Raw genomic sequence first — 9,812 nt, 5'->3', positions numbered from 1 at the left:
ACCGCCGCCTCCGCTGCTGTTGTTGATTCTGCAATGTCTCTGCTGTGCGTGGGGGTACCGAGGGGAGGGGGTAGGGGGGTTGAGGGGCGGGGTCATTCAATGCGTGCGACCTCCAGAGTGGAGGCGAAGCCTCTGGGAGGAGGTGGGGGCTAGGGGGGAGAGGGGGCCACAGCGGTGGGAGGTGGTTCAGAGTTTGCGGGGTCATAGTAGTGGGGGCGAGGGGGATGCCCCCCAATCTTGTTCATTCAGAACTCAGCTGCCACTGCGAATGTATGGGATCGATACGCGTTCTGCAGTCACTCCAGTCCGTGCAGTCGTTACAGTCGCGACAGTCTCACCTCTCACGCACGACTGACACCGCCCTGCTGCCGCTGCTAATGCGAGCCCAGCTGCTGCTGTCCCAGTTTGCAAGCCTCGCTTCCACGCGCTGCACGGGCGGACACAGAGAGCCCCCGTGGTGGACACACGCACGGGGTGGCGAAGGGCGACGCACAGCAGGCAGGCACTTGTGGCTCACGCGGAGCGGCTGAGCCAGGCCCGGGACGCGTCACTCACCTGCAATCCCAGCTCCCACCAACTCCCCTAGGACCCGTGTGCCGTGGGGTCCCCGGTGCCGTGGGATCCCCGGTGCCGTGGGGTCCCTGGTGCCGTGAGGTCCCCGGTGCCGTGGTTATTCCTCCAGCAATGGGTCACCCGCCGGGGCTCGGGTGCGATTACACCGATGGTGGTGATACTGGTGATGGCTCAATTAGTCGATTTGTCAAAGTGGCGTCATGGAGTCGAGTCCCACCCCTCGTGTGCCCCCCGCCCCCACCTCTCCCCCCCCCCACCCCTGCAAGCCATGAGTGGGATGAGACTAAAATCAGATTTTGGGAGTCACGCACGGAATGTGCGACACGATTTGGCAGAAGTAAGGGAGCGATGGCGATATGTAACGACTTCACTGCCAGCGATGAACTCCCTAACATGCACTGTGAGTGCCCCCCCCCCTAGCCACCACCTCGAGGAGCTGCCTCTGAATTGGGGGGCGGGGGGGGGGGGTACACGGTAGTGGGTGGAGGGTAACGTCTTCAACGGGGGGGGGGGCGGGAACGCAGTGACCCCTCCGTGTGCGCGGCTCGATCGCCTTGTTTCAGTGCGGAGGCGTCAAAATATTTGCGATTAATAAATCATGGAGGGTGGGGATCATTCACTTTCAATGACACCAGATATGGGCGGGGAGGGAGGGGCACGGTAGGAAGGGTGGGGGGGTGGAGTCGGAACAGGGGGCTGGGTGTCCTGCCCTTCTCCGCGGGCAGCGAAAGGGCATCTGCGGGCAACGAGCAGCATTGCCTCCACAATCCCCGTGCCCTAATCCCTTGAATCCTGCCCCGAGTTTGTGCACCCCCTAAGCCGGATCGCAACCCCGACCCCCTCACCCCAGCAGGGAAGTCCACGGCCCTTGGCTCAGCTCCGCCCTGCGCGCTGTGTGCGCAGAGACGGGGCTCCTGCTGCCACGGAAGGACGTGGAGCTCCGTGGTCGCTTGCCACTCGCCGCCACGTGTCGAGATCGACCTCGGTGGAGGAGGCTCGTGAAGGACGCTGCTACTGGGGGCAGTGGTTGGGAGACGGCCGCACTCCAACAACAGCGGAGGGCAGAGGAGCAACGCTCACAGCAACGAGCAGAGCGCCGGGCGGATTAGAACGCAGCAAGTTGGCAAAGTGGGGAGCACCCGTGGTCTACTCTCCAACACACCGGTGTGCTGAACTAGTCACCGACTGGCGTGTTTCATGAACGTGACCAACCTGACTTACTGGCTGTGTCGGGTGGTGGCAGGGTTAACGACACATTTATACTTACACGATCCAAATCCACCCAATCCCCCCTCTATTATGGACAGGTAGTGCATCGGCCAGTCATCTCAGTCAACCCATGGCATCTGGGTCTGTCCTGTGACCAGTCAGCGGGCATTCGACACTTGGCGTGGCCTCAAGGTGCACTTAGCCTGCAAAGCGCTGCGTTGGTCTTACCGCCACTTCGTAGCGAATGTCAGCTGTTGTTCTCGTGCGCAACGCGGTAGTGCAGCGGTGAGCGCGTGGGCTATGAACCCGGAAAATATGAGTTAGATTCCCGCTCACGGCCAACACCAATGACGATTATATGAACCAGTCCCGGGCCTCCCAAATGTTTACTCAGCCTGAAATAAGTACCGAGAGTGATATGTAAAAAATCACCACTTGGAAGACAAAGGCGGCCGAGCGTGGTTCTGACCACCCACCCCTCGTGTGCCGTGACGACATTCAGAGGTGCTCTCGAACAGCATTTGCCCCAAAAAGTCCGTTAAGGCTATACGGGGGATTTTTGTCTTATGCGATCTTAGCGTGTATATGCGAGTGCATTCATTGTACGCTAATTTTGTTCAGTACTGCGCCACAAATATATATTTACCACGCCCGGCCGCCTTTGTGTCTCGATGATCATTATTAATGACTGTGTTTACACGTGACAATGCCCGCGCCTTCGTGAGAGCGGCGCCCGGAAACACGACGCTGACTCGCGCTGGCCTCACCGGACACACGGACACACGCCCCCCCCCCCCAGGGGCTGTGGGAGTGTGGATGGATGGGAGCGTGGGGGGTGGGGAGCGTGGGGGGTGGGGAGCGTGGGGGGTGGGGAGCGTGGGGGGTGGGGAGCGTGGGGGGAGGGGAGCGTGGGGGGTGGGGAGCGTGGGGGGTGGGGAGCGTGGGGGGAGGGGAGCGTGGGGGGTGGGGAGCGTGGGGGGTGGGGAGCGTGGGGGGAGGGGAGCGTGGGGGGTGGGGAGCGTGGGGGGTGGGGAGCGTGGGGGGAGGGGAGCGTGGGGGGAGGGGAGCGTGGGGGGAGGGGAGCGTGGGTGGAGGGGGAGCGTGGGTGGAGGGGAGCGTGGGGGGAGGGGAGCGTGGGGGGAGGGGGAGCGTGGGTGGAGGGGAGCGTGGGTGGAGGGGAGCGTGGGGGGAGGGGAGCGTGGGGGGTGGGGAGCGTGGGTGGAGGGGGGCGTGGGGGGAGGGGAGCGTGGGGGGAGGGGAGCGTGGGGGAAGGGGAGCGTGGGGGGAGGGGAGCGTGGGGGGAGGGGAGCGTGGGGGGAGGGGAGCGTGGGGGTGGGGAGCGTGGGGGTGGGCAGCGTGGGGGGTGGGGAGCGTGGGTGGAGGGGGGCGTGGGGGGAGGGGAGCGTGGTGGGAGGGGAGCGTGGGGGGAGGGGAGCGTGGGGGGAGGGGAGCGTGGGGGGAGGGGAGCGTGAGTGGAGGGGAGCGTGGGGGGTGGGGAGCGTGGGGGGTGGGGAGCGTGGGGGGTGGGGAGCGTGGGGGGAGGGGAGCGTGGGGGGGAGGGGAGCGTGGGGGGTGGGGAGCGTGGGTGGAGGGGAGCGTGGGGGGTGGGGAGCGTGGGGGGTGGGGAGCGTGGGGGGAGGGGAGCGTGGGGGGAGGGGAGCGTGGGGGGTGGGGAGCGTGGGGGGAGGGGAGCGTGGGGGGAGGGGAGCGTGGGGGGAGGGGAGCGTGGGGGGAGGGGAGCGTGGGGGGAGGGGAGCGTGGGGGGAGGGGAGCGTGGGGGGAGGGGAGCGTGGGGGTGGGCGGCGTGGGGGGTGGGGGGCGTGGGTGGAGGGGGGCGTGGGGGGTGGGGAGCGTGGGGGGAGGGGAGCGTGGTGGGAGGGGAGCGTGGGGGGAGGGGAGCGTGGGGGGAGGGGAGCGTGGGGGGAGGGGAGCGTGAGTGGAGGGGAGCGTGGGGGGTGGGGAGCGTGGGGGGTGGGGAGCGTGGGGGGAGGGGAGCGTGGGGGGAGGGGAGAGTGGGGGGAGGGGAGCGTGGGGGGAGGGGAGGGTGGGGGGAGGGGAGCGTGGGGGGAGGGGAGGGTGGGGGGGCGTGGGGGGAGGGGAGGGTGGGGGAGGGGAGCGTGGGGGGAGGGGAGCGTGGGGGGAGGGGAGCGTGGGGGGAGGGGAGCGTGGGGGGTGGGGAGCGTGGGGGGAGGGGAGCGTGGGGGGAGGGGAGCGTGGGGGGAGGGGAGCGTGGGGGGTGGGGAGCGTGGGGGTGGGGAGCGTGGGGGGAGGGGGGCGTGGGGGTGGGGAGCGTGGGGGGGGAGCGTGGGGGGAGGGGAGCGTGGGGGTGGGGAGCGTGGGGGGAGGGGAGCGTGGGGGGAGGGGAGCGTGGGGGGAGGGGGGCGTGGGGGGAGGGGAGCGTGGGGGGAGGGGTGCGTGGGGGGAGGGGTGCGGAGTTGTGGGGGAGTCAGTGAGGGAGTTGAGAAACTGAGACTGTGGGTGGCAGAGTGGAGGCAGTAGAGGAAAGTGCGAGTTGGGGAGAGTTCGGGAGAGCTGGAGAAAGTAGGGGAGAGTTGAAGAGGAGGGGAGGAAGTAGGGGAGGGTAGAATATTTTGGAGAGAAAGTCGGGGATAGTGAGAGAGTGGGCGAGTATGAGAAAATAGCAAAGAGTGGGAGTATGAGAGAGTGCGGTAGAGAGTGTGGGGGAGAGTGGGAGAGAAACTCGTGATGGAGTGGTCGTTTGGGAAATCGTGCGCGCGCACTGCGCTCGATCCCTCGTGTCGCCTCGCCGGGGCTGCTGGGGGACGAGTGCGGCCCGGCACACGAGGGGCTGGCCAACACCACGTCTACACACCGCACCAGGTTACTCATTTAAGGCTGAGTCGACCCAGGCGTGGCCTAATGATCGGCGCAAATATTCGCCACTGTCATTGGTCGTGAGCGGGAATTGGATGCGGGTCGCCGGGTTCTTTGCGACCACGAACACCACCGCTCTGTCACGTACAGATGCACGCGGCTGTACACGCGAAGACAAAACACACTGCACATTCGCGCGCGCACGGACACACTGTGGACACAAACATCGCTCTTATCGCGCTCATTTACACTTCACGCCGCGTCCATGCCACGTGACATTTTTATCTCGAAGGACAAATCCCAGACCCTGATCCACGTCCCCGCCCCCATAGCGATCATTCTGACCACAGCTTCCTCCCCCCCCCCCCAGCCATAGCCCCAACCCCCTCCTCTCTCCAATAAACAGACCCCTTCTCCCCAGCCATATCCTGATATCCAGATCATCCCCCTCCATCTATCACCTTAACCCCTCCATCCACCCGTAACCTTGACCATAACCCTGGACTCTAACCCGAACCCCTCCCACCGGCCACGACCCTCATCCCAACACGTGCCTTTATCCCCTGGCCTTGACCCCCACGGTTCAACGCAGCGAATGCGGAAGCGTTGCATTCGCGACTCTGACGGGGTCATTATGAAGCGTGCGTGCCACGAGGCACCCTATACAGGTCATTGTAATCATCATAATAATCCAATCCGTAACGCTCAACATATCCACGACATAAATGCCCTTGACTCCGAGGTGTGGAGCTCAGCTCAAGGTAGCTCGAAAGTCGGAGCCGGTTAAACGCCGCTTCTGCTGCTGCTGCTGTGAATGTGCAGCAGCAGCAGTGGCGGGGTGATGATGATGATGGCCGCGTAATCACACGGCGGGGGCTGCCACGGAGAGACGATGCCCGGCAGTGTCCAGGGCCTGCTGCTCGCTGTCGAGAGCAGCAGGAGGAGGAGGTTGTGAATCTCGCTGCTTCTGCTGTGGAGACTTCCACCGTGAGCCGTCGTGCAGAGCGACAGGAGAGCTGAGAGATACGGGGGACGACCGAGAGGAAAGGCGCAGTGGTGGCACAAGTAGCAGGAGATGTTGTAGCTGGCCCTGCTGGTGATGGTGGGAAGCGAGTGGGGGAGGGAGTGGAGGCAGGAGATGTTGTAGCTGGCCCTGCTGGTGATGGTGGGAAGCGAGTGGGGGAGGGAGTGGAGGCAGGAGATGTTGTAGCTGGCCCTGCTGGTGATGGTGGGAAGCGAGTGGAGGAGGGAGTGGAGGCAGGAGATGTTGTAGCTGGCCCTGCTGGTGATGGTGGGAAGCGAGTGGAGGAGGGAGTGGAGGCAGGAGATGTTGTAGCTGGCCCTGCTGGTGATGGTGGGAAGCCAGTGGGGGAGGGAGTGGAGGCAGGAGATGTTGTAGCTGATCCTGCTGGTGATGGTGGGAAGCGAGTGGGGGAGGGAGTGGAGGCAGGAGATGATGTAGCTGGCCCTGCTGGTGATGGAGGGAAGCCAGTGGAGGAGGGAATGGAGGCAGGAGATCTTGTAGCTGACCCTGCTGGTGATGGTGGGAAGCGAGTGGGGGAGGGAGTGGAGGCAGGAGATGTTGTAGCTGGCCCTGCTGGTGATGGAGGGAAGCGAGTGGGGGAGAGAGTGGAGGCAGGAGATGTTGTAGCTGGCCCTGCTGGTGATGGAGGGAAGCCAGTGGAGGAGGGAGTGGAGGCAGGATATGTTGTAGCTGACCCTGCTGGTGATGGTGGGAAGCGAGTGGAGGAGGGAGTGGAGACAGGGGATGATGTAGCTGACCGTGCTGGTGATGGTGGGAAGCCAGTGGAGGAGGGAGTGGAGACATGGGATGATGTAGCTGGCCCTGCTGGTGATGGTGGGAAGCGAGTGGAGGAGGGAGTGGAGGCAGGAGATGATGTAGCTGGCCCTGCTGGAGATGGTGGGAAGCGAGTGGGGGAGGGAGTGGAGGCAGGAGATGTTATAGCTGGCTCTGCTGGTGATGGAGGGAAGCGAGTGGGGGAGGGAGTGGAGGCAGGAGATGTTGTAGCTGGCCCTGTTGGTGATGGTGGGAAGCCAGTGGGGGAGGGAGTGGAGGCAGGAGATGATGTAGCTGGCCCTGCTGGTGATGGAGGGAAGCGAGTGGGGGAGGGAGTGGAGGCAGGAGATGTTGTAGCTGGCTCTGCTGGTGATGGAGGGAAGCGAGTGGAGGAGGGAGTGGAGGCAGGAGATGATATAGCTGACCCTGCTGGTGATGGTGGGAAGCCAGTGGGGGAGGGAGTGGAGGCAGGAGATGATGTAGCTGACCCTGCTGGTGATGGTGGGAAGCGAGTGGAGGAGGGAGTGGAGGCAGGAGATGTTGTAGCTGATCCTGCTGGTGATGATGGGAAGCGAGTGGAGGAGGGAGTGGAGGCAGGAGATGATATAGCTGACCCTGCTGGTGATGGTGGGAAGCCAGTGGGGGAGGGAGTGGAGGCAGGAGATGATGTAGCTGACCCTGCTGGTGATGGTGGGAAGCGAGTGGAGGAGGGAGTGGAGGCAGGAGATGTTGTAGCTGATCCTGCTGGTGATAGTGGGAAGCGAGTGGGGGAGGGAGTGGAGGCAGGAGATGATGTAGCTGACCCTGCTGGTGATGGTGGGAAGCGAGTGGAGGAGGGAGTGGAGGCAGGAGATGATGTAGCTGATCCTGCTGGTGATGGTGGGAAGCCAGTGGGGGAGGGAGTGGAGGCAGGAGATGATGTAGCTGACCCTGCTGGTGATGGTGGGAAGCGAGTGGAGGAGGGAGTGGAGGCAGGAGATGATGTAGCTGATCCTGCTGGTGATGGTGGGAAGCCAGTGGGGGAGGGAGTGGAGGCAGGAGATGATGTAGCTGACCCTGCTGGTGATGGAGGGAAGCCAGTGGGGGAGGGAGTGGAGGGAGGAGATGTTGTAGCTGACCCTGTTGGTGATGGTGGTTAGTCAGTGGGGGAGGGAGTGGAGGCAGGAGATGTTGTAGCTGACCCTGCTGGTGATGGAGGGAAGCCAGTGGAGGAGGAAGTGGAGGCAGGAGATGTTGTAGCTGACCCTGCTGGTGATGGTGGGAAGCGAGTGGAGGAGGGAGTGGAGGCAGGAGATGATGTAGCTGGCCCTGCTGGAGATGGTGGGAAGCGAGTGGGGGAGGGAGTGGAGGCAGGAGATGTTGTAGCTGGCTCTGCTGGTGATGGAGGGAAGCGAGTGGGGGAGGGAGTGGAGGCAGGAGATGTTGTAGCTGGCCCTGTTGGTGATGGTGGGAAGCCAGTGGGGGAGGGAGTGGAGGCAGGATATGATGTAGCTGGCCCTGCTGGTGATGGAGGGAAGCGAGTGGGGGAGGGAGTGGAGGCAGGAGATGATGTAGCTGACCCTGCTGGTGATGATGGGAAGCGAGTGGGGGAGGGAGTGGAGGCAGGAGATGATATAGCTGACCCTGCTGGTGATGGTGGGAAGCCAGTGGGGGAGGGAGTGGAGGCAGGAGATGATGTAGCTGACCCTGCTGATGATGGTGGGAAGCGAGTGGAGGAGGGAGTGGAGGCAGGAGATGATGTAGCTGATCCTGCTGGTGATGGTGGGAAGCCAGTGGGGGAGGGAGTGGAGGCAGGAGATGATGTAGCTGACCCTGCTGGTGATGGTGGGAAGCGAGTGGAGGAGGGAGTGGAGGCAGGAGATGATGTAGCTGATCCTGCTGGTGATGGTGGGAAGCCAGTGGGGGAGGGAGTGGAGGCAGGAGATGATGTAGCTGACCCTGCTGGTGATGGAGGGAAGCCAGTGGGGGAGGGAGTGGAGGGAGGAGATGTTGTAGCTGACCCTGTTGGTGATGGTGGTTAGTCAGTGGGGGAGGGAGTGGAGGCAGGAGATGTTGTAGCTGACCCTGCTGGTGATGGAGGGAAGCCAGTGGAGGAGGAAGTGGAGGCAGGAGATGTTGTAGCTGACCCTGCTGGTGATGGTGGGAAGCGAGTGGAGGAGGGAGTGGAGGCAGGAGATGATGTAGCTGATCCTGCTGGTGATGGTGGGAAGCCAGTGGGGGAGGGAGTGGAGGCAGGAGATGATGTAGCTGACCCTGCTGGTGATGGTGGGAAGCCAGTGGAGGAGGAAGTGGAGGCAGGAAATGTTGTAGCTGACCCTGCTGGTGATGGTGGAAAGCGAGTGGAGGAGGGAGTGGAGGCAGGAGATGATGTAGCTGATCCTGCTGGTGATGGTGGGAAGCCAGTGGGGGAGGGAGTGGAGGCAGGAGATGATGTAGCTGACCCTGCTGGTGATGGTGGGAAGCGAGTGGAGGAGGGAGTGGAGGCAGGAGATGTTGTAGCTGACCCTGCTGGTGATGGAGGGAAGCGAGTGGGGGAGGGAGTGGAGGCAGGAGATGATGTAGCTGGCCCTGCTGGAGATGGTGGGAAGCGAGTGGGGGAGGGAGTGGAGGCAGGAGATGTTATAGCTGGCTCTGCTGGTGATGGAGGGAAGCGAGTGGGGGAGGGAGTGGAGGCAGGAGATGTTGTAGCTGGCCCTGTTGGTGATGGTGGGAAGCCAGTGGGGGAGGGAGTGGAGGCAGGAGATGATGTAGCTGGCCCTGCTGGTGATGGAGGGAAGCGAGTGGGGGAGGGAGTGGAGGCAGGAGATGTTGTAGCTGGCTCTGCTGGTGATGGAGGGAAGCGAGTGGAGGAGGGAGTGGAGGCAGGAGATGATATAGCTGACCCTGCTGGTGATGGTGGGAAGCCAGTGGGGGAGGGAGTGGAGGCAGGAGATGATGTAGCTGACCCTGCTGGTGATGGTGGGAAGCGAGTGGAGGAGGGAGTGGAGGCAGGAGATGTTGTAGCTGATCCTGCTGGTGATGATGGGAAGCGAGTGGAGGAGGGAGTGGAGGCAGGAGATGATATAGCTGACCCTGCTGGTGATGGTGGGAAGCCAGTGGGGGAGGGAGTGGAGGCAGGAGATGATGTAGCTGACCCTGCTGGTGATGGTGGGAAGCGAGTGGAGGAGGGAGTGGAGGCAGGAGATGTTGTAGCTGATCCTGCTGGTGATAGTGGGAAGCGAGTGGGGGAGGGAGTGGAGGCAGGAGATGATGTAGCTGACCCTGCTGGTGATGGTGGGAAGCGAGTGGAGGAGGGAGTGGAGGCAGGAGATGATGTAGCTGATCCTGCTGGTGATGGTGGGAAGCCAGTGGGGGAGGGAGTGGAGGCAGGAGATGATGTAGCTGACCCTGCTGGTGA

Source organism: Lethenteron reissneri, chromosome 11 (assembly GCF_015708825.2).
Source record: "Lethenteron reissneri isolate LAM-NWPU_2019-01 chromosome 11, ASM1570882v1, whole genome shotgun sequence".
NCBI lineage: Eukaryota > Metazoa > Chordata > Hyperoartia > Petromyzontiformes > Petromyzontidae > Lethenteron > Lethenteron reissneri.
Note: the sequence above shows the minus strand (reverse complement) of the source record.